Source organism: Erinaceus europaeus, chromosome 5 (assembly GCF_950295315.1).
Source record: "Erinaceus europaeus chromosome 5, mEriEur2.1, whole genome shotgun sequence".
Classification (NCBI taxonomy): domain Eukaryota; kingdom Metazoa; phylum Chordata; class Mammalia; order Eulipotyphla; family Erinaceidae; genus Erinaceus; species Erinaceus europaeus.
This window is the reverse complement of record NC_080166.1, coordinates 134,964,851-134,979,157: the sequence shown is the minus strand read 5'-3', so window position 1 is coordinate 134,979,157 and position 14,307 is coordinate 134,964,851.

The following is a 14,307-nucleotide window of genomic DNA, read 5'->3' as shown; positions in this document are numbered from 1 at the left end:
AAATTGAATCACGACTCAGACTCATAAGTACATGCATTTCAAGTATGTGTGAATAAAAACCAGACAGCTGGGGAGTCGGGCTGTAGCGCAGCGGGTTAAGCGCATGTGGTGCAAAGCGCAAGGACCAGCATAAGGATCCCGGTTCGAGCCCCCGGCTCCCCACCTACAGGGGAGTCGCTTCACAGGCGGTGAAGCAGGTCTGCAGGTGTCTATCTTTCTCTGCCCCTCTCTGTCTTCCCCTCCTCTCTCCATTTCTCTCTGTCCTATCCAACAATGATGACATCAATAATAACTACAACAATAAAAAAACAACAAGGGCAACAAAAGGGAATAAATAAATAAAATAAATATCTATAAAAAAAAAAAAAACCAGCCAGCCCTGAAGGTGTATCTCTGGAAGAGAAGCTTTACAAGCAGTGAAGCAGGTGATTCTTTTTTCTCTCTCCTCTATGTCCTCACCCCCTCTCTATTTCTTTCTGTCCTATCCAATAAAGTCAAACAAAAAAATATATATATAAAAAGCTGCTAGGAGCAGTGGATTTGTAGTGCTTGAACTGAGCTCCAGTAACAACCCTGGTGGCAATGAAAAATTAAAAGACAAGTGCTCTCTCTCTCTCACTTTTTTTCTCTCTCTGTCTGTCTCTCTTTCTGTCTCTCTCTCTCTCACACACACACACTTTTTTTCTCTTTCTCTCTGTCTCTCTCTCTGTCTCTCTCTCTCTCTGTCTCTCTCTCTCACACACACACACACACTTTTTTTTTTCTCTTTCTCTCTTTCTCTCTCTCTCTCTCTCTGTCTCTCTCTCACACACACACATATTCTGGTGACTTTTCTACAAAAACCAGATAACCAACTCTTACTTTTCACTTTTTAACCGAGTCCTTCCTGCCTTTCTCTGCCAGGTGAGGGATGCGTGTGTGTGAAACAGCTGTGTGCTGGTAAGGCTCTTTTGCTCTGAGTTTCAGGCAAACCCCCACATGAACTGAGAAATACCCTTGGCCCTTGGCCTCTTTTTTTTTTGACCACACGTCTTCCCTCCAGCACTTGTATGCTCAGTGTGTTCTGTGATGACTCTTCCTGGTTTCATGAACTCCGTGACCACAGACCTGACCCCCTTGGCTCAGAGGGCAGAGAATGTGATTTCACCAGCCAGTGTGAAACCCAACCCTCTTGCACAGAGGCTGCTGTTCAGAAAGGGAAGAAGGAGGCAGTGACTCTGAATCCAGGTATTCAAGGCATGTCCGCGCTGTCTTAGAAAGCTAGAGCAATGCAACTGAGGGTGAAAGCACACTTCTACCTCCCCTTCCTTTACAGGAAATATCAGATACACAGCCTAAGAAGAGGTCCCAGTACATAACACAGGGGTGGCACAAGGAACTTACAGGGAAAACGTCCAGACTTCACCCCTAGTCCTGCAAATGTCCTTGATGAGAGGTGGTCTGGTCAAGATGAAATGGAATCACGAAGCACCAGGGCCATGTTTACTCTTGCTAAAAAGTGCAAAGCATCCAAACTTAGGTGGAGAGTTAGGAGAGGAAGTGAAGTAGCCTTCTAGCCAGGGAAAATGACTCAGAATGGTAGAGCACAGAACTCGCACGCCTGTGATTTTTTTGTTTCAATTCCAGTTTCCTCATGTGCGAGAGTGGTCCTCTGGCTTCTTTTCCTTCATCACATCCTCTTCTCTCTCTCCTCACTGGGGCCAGCTGGGTCTCAGTGCCAGTGTGACGATTCAACCACTCCCAGCACCATTTTTCTCCTCTTTCTTGTCTTTCTTTCCTCTCATTCTCTCTGTCTCTCTCTCTCTCTCTTTCTTTACTTCTCTTTCTTTTTGATTTATAAAATAACACCTGGGTGCACCATCCCAGGAAAAAAATGCTGGGAAACTTTTATTTTATTACTGATTTAATATTGATTTACAAAATTATGAGATAACAGGGTGCAATTCCACATCATTCCCACCACCAGAGTTCTGTGTCCCCCATTCCCTTCATTGGAAACTGCAGTAGTTATCCCAAGGTCACAGATATGAGTTGATTATTATTTCTATAACTGTATATATATATATATATATATATATATATATATATATATATATATATATATATCTGTTTTTCTGTAGCCCTGTTTTCTCTTCCTTTCTAAGTCATGTCTATATCTGAATGTTCTTTCTTTTTCCTCTTCTCTCTCTGGGTCCTCTTGGAGTTGAGGTCCAGAGCCCTCTGGTCATCTTCCCCTATAATTTCTTTCCCTCTGGGAATATGGACTAAAATTCTTTTTTTGGGGATTCAGAAGGTGGGAGTTCTGGCTTCTGTAATTGCTTCTCTTCTGGACATAGGTGTTTGTAGGCGGATCCATACCCCCAGCTGTTTCCATCTTTACCTAGAGTGGCAGGGCTCTGTGGAGGTGAGTTTCTGGGACACATTGCTGAGTTCTTCTGCCCAGGGAGATCAAGATGGCATCATGGTAGCATCTGCAACTTGGTGTCTGAAGGACAGAATAAAATGTTTAATAAACAGAAACTAGAATGTAGGGATAGAGCAGTTGATAATAGAGATTTTTGAAGGTGGTAAGAACATAGGAAGTCTATTTTAGGTATGTTCCTAGAAGCCCATGACTTTAGAGATTTTTGCCTGATCTTGATAGTTAACATGGAGGTGTACAAAAATATTGTTTGAAAGATGTAGTCAGATGAGAATAGGACTAGACAGCTGGATTGGGGCAGAGATTAACTCCCAAACTTAAAAGAAAGAAATATATAGATACAATTAACTGTCCACCACAACCTCCTGACTCAGGGCTCATGTATATCCATATTTAACTCAGTACTCTTTCTTCTTTCTTCCTTTATTCTTTTCTTTCATTGTTTGTCTCTATTATACTGTATAGAACACAGAGGTATTAAGAGGGGAGGGGAAGATAGAGGTGGGGAGAGAGAGAGAGAGAGAGAAAGAGAGAGAGACAACTGCTGACCTGCGTCACCATTCACCATCCATGAAGCCCTCCCAACTTGTAGGTGGTGAATGGGAGCTCATAGCCCAGGTCCTTGTTCCTGGTAACATGTGCACTCAACCAGGTGAGCAGTACCTCTTGGCTTCCACATTCTCTCTTACGAAAGCTGTTTTGTTTCACAGGAAATAAATACAGTGCACTTTTGAACATACTTATTATGAGCAACCATCTCAGAAAGACAATATTCAGTCTCCTATAATGGAAAAATGGTGTCTTTGCTTCTTAAATTTCTTTCTTTCTTTTTTTTTTTTCTCATTGTGCTTTCTCATTTCTTGCATTGAGAACAAAACCCAAGTCCTTCAATAATTATGAATTCCTGCTGTTGATACTATTATTGTCAAAAGGAGGAAGAGAATGCAGTTTCCCATGTGGATGTTGGAACTCAGAACCCTCTTGGTTGGATAAAAATAACCTCATCATAGCACGCATACAAAATCCTCGCAACTACCCTCCTACCCCAGGGAAACCGCATCTTGCAGACAAGAGGGTCAGAGACAGTTGAAGAAAAAGTATGCAGTAAACCATACATCTTAACTGGTCATTTCACGTCCCAGAGACCAGAGTGAAGAGACAGACAGTGAAGGAAAATGAACACAGCCAAGCTGCAACCCACCAGGGTTCCCAGCAGAGACATTTGGCCTTTTGCACAGGAAGTGCATCCGGATTCTGTTTCCTGAAAGCCAGATGGGAAGTCAGAGGAGCTATTTTCTCTCCCAGAGAGCTGGTGTTTTTGTAATTACAGTCAACACTTACAGGACCCCAACAATATGCTGGCCTTGTGGTCCCCAGTCTTGGGCTGTGATAGTTTATTATTATTATTTTTTCTTCTGTGGGTGATAATGATGAATAGAACAGAAGGCTGAGTCACTGGCCACATTAAAGAGTAGGGAGAGAACTGGGACCAGGAAATTACACAGAAATTACACAGAAAATAGCATGTTCAAGCCAAGTGAGCACACCATTTCTCCAAAACCCTAGTCATGGGCGTGGGGAGCAGGCTGGGGCCTATCTGGTGAAGAGTATGTGGTACTAAGCATAAAGACCCACTCAAGGATCCATGTTCTGAGGCCCAGCTCCTTACCTGCAGGGGGATACTCCACAAGCAGTGAAACAGGTCTGCAGGTCTTTCTCGTTCTCTCTCCCTTTATATCTCCCCCCATCTCTCTCAATTTCTCTCTGTCCTGTCTAATAAAATGGGAAAAAAAATATGACTACCAGACTAGGAGCAGTGGATTTGTAGTGCCTGCACTGAGCCCCAGGGATAACCTTGGAGGCAAAAAGAAAAAAGAAAGGAGGAAAGAAAAATAAACTCTAGTCAGGTAAGATCCAGAAAAAAGGATAGCAGAATGTGAGTATATTGCAATAATACCTTCTTCTTCTAGCGTTTGCCCGCAATAATACCTGACAGAAAGTGACAACTTCTAGGACTCATGTATTCTGCAGAAAGAACTTTCCAGATAACTAACTGATACTAACACAACACGGGTATAGGCAGTTTTATACCTAATGTTTGTTAATGATGGTAAAAGTTTGGTTTGATATTCCTTGCACCTTCCTAGAAGAGATGGCCCGTTCTATTTTGGTCCCTAATTGACAACTCTAAGGAAACATTGTCTGCATTGGCGAGAACTTTAGTAACATAAGAATCTGTTCCAAAGATGATGCTTTGGGCTGAACAGTTGGCTTGTGAGCTAAAAGTGTGTCAGACCTTGTGTGAGGCCCTGGTTTGGAGTGCATTCAGGGGACACAATGCGTGATGGAGAGATATTCTGTTGTCTCATAAAAATTATACAATAGAGGCCAGGTGGTGATGCACTTGGTTGAGTGTACCTGCAGGGGGAAAGCTTCATGGATGGTGAAGCAGGGCTGCAGGTGTCTCTGTCTCTCCCTGTCTCTCTCTCTCTCTGTCACCCCCTTACTCTTGATTTCTGGCTGTCTCTATCCAACAGATGAATCAAGTTAATAAAAATAAATATAAATGATAGCATAAAAGGTGTCAGGATGGGCAGGAAAAATAGTTTACTTCAAAAGTATCCTGCTCTGTAATGCACCAAATTGAGGGAAGTTTTGGTGTTGCAGTTTCTTTCATTCTCTCTCTCCCTCTCTCTCTCTCTCTCTCTCTCTCTCTCTATATATATATATATATATATATATATATATATATATATATGAAAAAAATGTCAGGACATTTTTGAGTGTTCAGGAACATTTTAGGACTTGTTCCCGGACTCTGTAAATGGACTGAGTACCAGAAGGTCAGGATGTGGTCACTCCCTGGTTCTGCGTAACCCACAGTTAAGAGCATGCTAGATTTCCTGCAGTATTTTCTGCACTAGGGAGTCCAGGCAGTCCTTTCGTGCACATCAAACAGACCTGCCATCTCAGGTTGTTTCTGGTACTGTAGCGTTTCAAGTGGGAAATCAGATTTGCCAAGGTAGTTTAGGAGAATACATTAACTTAGGAGCTCAGAGACAGAGCAGACGATGACTGTGTTCCATGAGTAGTGCCAGGTATGTCAGCTCAGGGACAGAATGCAGAGGAGGGATTCACATTTTTGATTAAGCAAGTTGCAGTGTGTAGTGTACTGAGGCAAATCTGCCTGCATTCAAGTCCAATATCATGTCATGTTTGAGCTCCCTTTGTGATTATGTTCTCATACGGTGTTGGGGATTGAGTCTAGGGCCTCATTCATGCATGATTTAGTTGGAAAGCTTCCTCAACCCAATTATCTATTTCTCTTCCTCTTCTTCCTCCTCTTCACCCTTTTTCCTCCTCCCCCCTATGAAGGAGAGACAGACACACAGAGAGGCAAGACCCCACTGCACTGTACTGAACCATCCAAAGATCTTCTTTGAGACAGTCCTGGGTATTCACACAGGATATCGGGACTCACACACAAAGTTTGACATGTGACGAACAAGGTACTCCCTCTACCAGGTGAAGTCTCTGAATTTGTGATTTTTTTTTTAATTTGGGTAATCACTAGGGTTTCATTGTTCTGGGATAACTTTATTTATTTGTTTGTTTACTTTTCATAAAGAGGCAGAAAGAGAGGGAAAGAAAAAATATCACCAAGGCTTCCTTCAGTGTAGTGGGAAATGGGCTTGGATCTGGATTATACACATGGCAGGGGCAAGACAGTGGCACAGCTGGTTAAAGGTACATAGTACTAAGCTCAAGGACCCATGCAAGGTTCCCTCTCAGAGCTCCCACTCCCAACCTGCAGGGGGACACTTCAAAACAGTGAAGCCTGTCTGTAGGTGTCTTTCTCTTTACCACTCTGCCTCCCCCTCCTCTCTCAACTTCTCTCTGTCCTTTCCAATACAATTGGAAAAAAGGGAGTCGGGCCATAGCGCAACAGGTTAATCATAAGGACCAGAGTAAGGATCCCAGTTCGAGCCCCCGGCTCCCCACCTGCAGGGAAAGTTGCTTCACAGGCTGTGAAGCAGGTCTGCAGGTGTCTTTCTCTCCCCCTCTCTGTCTTCTCCTCTTCTCTCCATTTCTCTCTGTCTTATCCAACAATGACAGCAGTAATAATTACAAGCATAAAACAAATAGGGGCAACAAAAGGGAATAAATAAATAAATATTTTTTAAAAAATTAAAAAAATAATAAAGTTGGAAAAAATGACTACCAGGAGCTGTGAATTGGCAGTGCTGGTACCTAGCCCCAGCTATAACTCTAGAGGCAAAAAAAGCAAAAACGTGGCAGTGCAGTATAGTATCCAGATGAGCTATTTGGCCAGCTTCATGTACACTTTAAGGTATATTTTGTTTCATTCAGATCAACCGATCATTTTTTTTCCATCTTTCTTGAATTACATTGATAATAGTGGGCTCTGGGGTTTATGACTTTCCTCTGTCATCATCTCACACACTTTGTCTTGTCCGAATAAAATGGGGGAAATGCCAGTAGTGACAGGTGCCAACATATTTATGGAGTCTATGGGATGATGGGTATTTTCCTGAACATACTACATGCATCGGCATATGTGTAAACAGAACACATCAGTTCCATCTGATAATATCAACAATAATGTTGTAGTGAACACTGTTCCAAGGTAAAAACAAACAAACATAACAGATTGAGGATGTCTTATGAAAATCCAAGTAGGAGAGCCTGGAAATGGAACATTCTAGAAGCAAAGGGCATCCACCTTTCTTAGGAGTGGTTATTTCTATTAAGCATGCCAGGATTTAGACCCCCAAATAAATCATGTATCTGTCATCAACATTTCAGGACAAATCCTAAAGAATGCAACCCCTTCAGATGTTTTACCATCAATTATTTTGACTTCACTACCACTATCTGTGGATTATGAAGACCAGCACTTAATCATCTCCTGATCATGTGCCGGGCAAGTGCTGGCAAGAGTCAGCTGTTCCTGCACCTGCTCTGTAAAACACGCCAGCAGTAAATGCACTGGGCCCTTGGTGTACTCATCCTTCCATTACCTGACATGACAGTCAGACCTTTACTTTGTGTTCGTGTGAGACAGGCTTCTGTGATTTCTGTTCTCTTCCCTAAAGAAAGAAGACATCTACCTTTAGTGATTTATGTCTGGGCTGCCACATAGAGAGAGTAGTAGTAATTTCACCACTCCGTAATCAACTCTGAAGAAAAGTCGATGAACTGGGATGAAATTCTTCCTATAACCTGAGAACGAAATGCATTAAGACAAATAACAGGGAACATGCTAGATTCCACTGGGTTGATCTCTCCTTTCTCAGATCAACATACCACAGCTCTGGGGAAGTCACAAGGAATGTATGTATGGTCTTGACAAGTTCAGTGGCAGCTCATAGGTGGACTGTCCTCAAGGAGTGGCTAAGTAACACACATCAGCCTTGATCATAAAGAGCTTTCAATTCAAACAGAAATTTACATCAGACATGACCGAGGAAAGGAACATGCAAACTGCCCATTGACTGTGTATCCTATCTCTGAAGCCATTCGGTGAAGAAACCCATTATTAGTTGGAACAAATAGGCAGGTGGGGTTTTGTACTGAGTGAATTATCTCACTCATTTCCAGGGGTGAGTCATGTCTTTGCGTGAAGTGGCCTGGGAGCTGCAGGGGAGCCTGGTGGAAATGTGTTCCTGGGTGGAAGGTAGGGCCTTAGCTGAGTTCTTTGAAGGAGAAGGGAGTATTCTTTGCAGCCCTGGGGAGAAGGACATCCAGGGATGAGGTGTGGTACTAGAAAGGGAGAAGCCACAGGAGGGAGAGGTGATGATGGTAGTTAGAGCATGAGGAGGGAGGGGCAGGATTTGGAAGATTTGTTGTTGTTGTTCTTGTTGTTAGCTGGGTGGTATTTCTGGGTCATCATATCAACTTCATCCTGAGCATGAGCCCCCATTCCAATGCTATCATTGCAGTGCTAATTAGATTTAATTACACATACAAATAAGATGAATGATATTAAGAGAGGAACTATATGCATGCATATCATAAATCACATTTTCTACAACCTTTCATTGGATTCTGAGATTAGGATACATAGAAAACTGTCACTTGCAATAAAAAAGTTACCTAGAGTTCGAGAATGTTGTACTGAGATAGAGAGCAGGGAGCAGAGAAAAACATGGAATTCTTATTATCAGGGTCTACATACCCGGTCTGGGGAAATAAGAGTTTAAATGAGTAACACTTCCTTTTTTTATTTACTTCTACTGAATTCAGTTAACCATTGACTCATTTTATGGAATATTGATTATCTAGTCTAATGCCAGAGATGGCATACTTTCTGTATCAACTAGAAGGCTAAAATTTTCCCAGTAATATATATATATATATTATATATAAAATAATATATATATATATATATATATATATTCATTTGGCAGAAGACAAACACACACACAAACTAAGTCACTGTAGTGTGAGATGGAAACTATATCAGACCCAGGAGCAACATGTCTTGATAACAGAAGCCAGAATTAAAAGTCTAATTTCTAGATTAGACCTAGGAGTTTCAGAAATGATGTTCAATGTGGGTAGAGTGTGTTGTGTGTGTGTGTGTGTGTGTGTGTGTGTGTGTGTGTGTGTGAGTGTGTGTGTATGTGTGAGAGTGTCTGTGTGTGTGTGTGTATGAGTGTGAGTGTGTGTGTGAGTGTGTGTGTGAGAGTGCGTGTGTGAGTGTGTGTGTGAGTGTGTGTGTGTGTGAGTGTGTGTATGAGTGTGAGTGAGTGTGAGTGTGTGTGTGAGTGTGTGTGTGTGTGTGTGTGTGTGTGTGTGTGTGTAGGGGGTAGCTTGCTCACTATCAAAATGGAGATGGATTAAGGTTTATAGTTTGGATAGTCCAGTCACAGTGATAATCTGGTCCTTGATTCTGTAATTCTGTAGAATAAAGTTGATCTCTCTACTTTGTTATTTTTCATGTGTGAAAGGAGAGATAGCAATAGCAAGCACTTTAAGGGATTTTCATCTAAATTAAGCAAGGCTATATGTCAAGCACCAGATAGAGAGCTTGATAAAAACACAGAGGACAATGCCACTAAAAAGAGAATTCCAGTCATTGACCTTGGCCTGTAGAAATACATGTGGGTGCATGCGGTAACAGTTTAAGAAACTTAAAACTCTTGCTCACTTCGGTGAGGAGGGAGGAAGCAAGACATGAACAGGAAGCAGCCCATGGAGAAAGGAGAAAGATATGACTCTTTAGCTAAGGTCCTCAGGTTTGGGTATGAGGACTAATTCATAGGTTGAGTAGGGCCCTAGTGATGGTGCACCTGCTTAAACTCACATGTGCAAGGATCAGGGTTCAAGCTGCAGACTGGAAGCTTCACAAGTAGTGAAGCAAGTCTGCCCATGTCTGCCTTTCTTTTGTTCCTTCTCTACCTTTCCCTCCTCTCACAGATTCTCTCTATCCTATCAAAACACATACATACATACACACACTAAGAAAAGAGAGAGGGATAGAAAGAGAGAGAGAGAGAGAACAGGAGGAAAGATGGAAGAAAGAGAAAGAAGGGAATAAAGGAAGGAAGGAATAAAAAGAGAAAGAAAGAAAGAAAGAAAGAAAGAAAGAAAGAAAGAATTAAAGAATAACGAAGGAAGGAAGGAAGGAAGGAAGGAAGGAAGGAAGGAAGGAAGGAAAGAAAATTTACTCTAGCCAGTTCCTTTCCTCCTTTATCACAATCCCAGGTAGGAATTGTGTAACTGTCAGGGGAAGACAGCCAGATTCTGGAGTGTGATCAGAGTCAAAACCAAGAGCTTTGGTGACCTTTGAATGTGAGTGAGGAGAAAACTCTGAGGTGACTTTGATGTGACTAGCCCATATGACAGAGTAGCAGAAATCTTTGTTAATGGACCAGAAATACAAAATTCAGAATCAGAAACAGGGCTTGGGAGATAGCATAATGATTTTGTAAAATGCTCTCATGCTTGAGGCTCTGAGGTCCCAGGTTCAATCACCAGCACCACCATCTACCAGAAATGAACAGCTACTGATTCCCCCTCTCTCATGAAAATAAATAAAATATTAGAGAAAACAGAATGAAAAATGAGGGTGAGAGCAAGTTTCTTTTGGAAGCAGAGAAGGGAAATGAGAAGCCTTTACTGTCTCTGGTAGTCCAGAAAGAAGCATTTAGATATATACAGAATACAGACCAGTCCACCACCCCCAGCCAATACATATTGGCTCAAGTGTGGTGGAGGGAGGGTTCCATGATTTCCCTCAGAAATAAACCAGGGTGGTAGTTCTGTTCACATTCTTTAATATTCTAGATATGGCTACATTCCCCTTGCCTCACACTGGACTTTCTGACCTTCTCCTAATGTGTGTCTTCTGACACTGTAAATTCCTCCCCATCATCCCTCAGATGGAAAATTCTGGCTCTTAGCCTCTCCCTCTGACACGGTGAATACTGCATCCGGATCTATTGCTGACAGATACTTGTACCAAGTAGAAAATCTGGTCCAGTCTGGATTTAGTGTCTGAAATGCCCTGGATTAACAGAGAGAAGAGACAAAGGCAGTCAAATCATTTGCAGAAAAAGAAGTAACCACATGAGGAAAGGATCAAAGCTGGTATCTTGGCAACCAACCTGGACAAAATAAGACTTCAATGTCTGAAGAGAAAGAATGATGTACCTTGCCTCTTTAAATATTGTCTTGAAATCTGAAATTCTACCCCTTGACTATTGCTTCAAAAAGTAGGAGATCCTTCAGCCTTCTAGAAAGACTATGTTTCAGAGACCAGCATTCAAATTTCAACTTTCCCTTCAATGGCGGATAGACTCTTAAATCATTTTATTGAGGGAATAAAGGTTTACAGTACAGTTATTTACATGCCTTCATGATAGGTAACTGAAAAATATTCTCACCCCCCAATCCGTGTTCCATTCCATCATCCTGCACCAGGACCCCTAAATTTCCACTCCATATAGCCCTCTCCCTTCCCTCTTTTCCCAGAGTCCTTTGCTTTGGTATAATACACCCAACCAGTCCAAGTTTTACTTTGCGTTCCCCCTTTCTGTTCATGTTTCTTACATGCCACAGAAAAGTTTGCACTGGTGGGTAAATATTTAATGTAAATGTAACACTTGAATCTCTTCATGTTCCAAGCAACAGGGATGACCCATCCTCTGTGATTTCAGATGAACAGACTAGTCCCTGAGTAATAACACAGAGCCTGGAGCATGGCAAGTTCATAGGACATATAGTTTGACTTTTTCCTTCTCAACTCTATTTCATCTCTTCCCACTGCCATCGAGCTAAAGTTTTAGCCAATCCCATAACTCAGTCTTAGGTTGTTATTGCCTCTAAAATATAACATGGAGGCCACAGTATTAGTTGTTTGTAAGATGCCTTCATTGACTCTAGAACTCCTTGACTTAGTAGTGATTATGACAAGAGCACTGTATTCGTGTGTACCAAACCAGGATGAAGACAGTTGATCTGCGTAGCTGAACACCAGCTGTGTGTCATTATGATATTTTAGTCTTATATTTTTACATCTGAGCAGTAAAATATAGACATTATGATGACATCTATAAGTAAATGACATTTTAAAACACTTTTTATTTCATTTATTTATTGGATAGAGATAGTGAGAAATCCAGAGGGAAGTAGGTAATAGAGAGGAAGAGAGACAGACAGACACCTGCAACACTGTTTCCCCACTTGCAAAGCTTTCCCCCTCCAGGTAGGGACCCGGTGCTCAAACCCAGATCCTGTACATTGTAACATGTATGTTCAACCAGGTGCATCAGCCACTAGCCACTACTTGGCCCTAATACATGATATTTAATATGTTCTATTCATTACACTGTGTTTTCTTATACAGATGATATTTAGTCTTTGAAAGAAACTCCTAAATAATACTAGCCTGAAATTGAGAATAGAATAGGAGATAGAGAGGGAGAGAGACAGAGAGACCTGCAGCATTGCTTCATCACTTACAAAACTTTCCCCCTGTAGGTGGGGACCAGGGACTCAAACCCATGTCTTTGTGCTTTCTCACAAGCGTGCTCATCCATGTCAAGTCATGTTACTCAAGATTATGTTCAAGGTCACAGTTAAAAAGTAGAAGGGGCTAGATGGAAAGCCAGGTCTGCTTGTCTCCCAGACTGGTGTTCCTTCACATTCTTTCTTATCTGCCCTGGGGTAAAGACTCAAGAAACAGGCCTTTGGTGCCTTAGTGACTCTGAGAAATAGAATAGATAACACTTGAGTTCCAATTTATTTCTATAATTTCCTTACAGAGGCTTATCATTTCCAAGTATGATTCTGCTAGTCTCTGATGGAAACCATATCAAGAATTCTCTAAGGTTTCATTCTCAAGTTGACTGTCGTGATTCACTGTTTTAGATAGTTGATTAATTTTTCACGTTGCTGTTTTTTTTTTTTTTCTGTTCACTTTATGTTGGATAGTAGAATATTGTTGGTATGCTTCTAATTCTGCTTTTAAAAACTCCTTCTGTTTCATTTGGTTTAATTCCCCCCTGCATTCTATTTACATAACACTGTATTCTATTTACATAACCTCTGTTAACAAGCACCACCCTCCCTCCAGGGCATTGGTGGTTCAGTGTAGAATTCTTGCCTGCTCCGCCCCCTCTCCTTGTCATACCCTGATTTTCACCAGTCCCTTTTCTCTCCACCCTCTCTGCGTCGCATCCTGTTCCCACCCTACTGGGCTAGTATATTTATAAGGACAAAATTGTTTGTAGTAGTTTAGTTTAGCTTAGCTTGGTATAGATTGTGCTGCATCCTGCATGAATAAAGAGATACTGCGTACAACCCAGCCATGAGTCCCGGGTCGTCTGTTACCTGCCCATGAAGCCAGCCCGGCGAAAACAACAACTTTAGCTGAAGATCACTGGAGATAAAAGACATTCCTGCCACCCGCCCCCCCCCCCCATTTGATTTGATACATATCTACTTTGTAGAGTTTATGTGGAACTTAAATCAGCAAGGAGGAAAAGGCCTTGTCTATTATAAGACATCACACAAATGGAAAAATAGTATGATCTGGAAAGGATGTCATATGTCAGCACTTTTCTCGTCACCCCATGTAAATCAATAACAGGGACAAGGATAGCTCACCACTGTTGAGTGCTCACAGTGGACAGGGCTGACAAGTTCACAAGATTTGTTGTGGGATTTTTCCAAACAACTCTATGGGTTGGGTAGAAGATAAATCCCAAAGTCACAGGTGGAGAAATAGCTCAGTGTCCTTAAGACAACTGACACGGTTATCTGGAATCCTGGAGCACTGACTCGGATTGACTACTTACCATTAGATGACTAACAATCATCTGTTCGTTCCACTTTTTCGGTGACTTGTTTCCTTAACAGAAACAAAATATGGCAATTCCAGTGGTCAGAATTACTTTTGCTGGTGTTATCTTTCAAATTTCCAGATTCGTTCTATAATGACCCACTTTTATATTTAGCTCATATTTATCCTATATAGTCTATCTACTGATTCATATGTTTATTTATGTATTTTTATTGCCACCAGTGACATCTCTGGGGCTTGGTGCCAGCACTACAAATCCATTGCTCCTGGTGGCCACCATTTCCATTTTACTGGATAGGGCCGCAAATACTTGAGAGAGGACAGGGAGATAGAGATAAGGAGAGAAAGAGAGACACCTGAAGATCTGCTTTACCACTCGTGAAGTATGCTTGACATAGGTGGCTAGCTGCTGCTCACACCCAGAACCTTGAACATAGTGATACCTGTGCTTAACTTGGTGTGCCACTGCCCAGCCTCCCTCAGATATCTTTTATCTATCATCTATAAACTAACATCATCTATATAGATATCATATATTATCTATCAATCATTG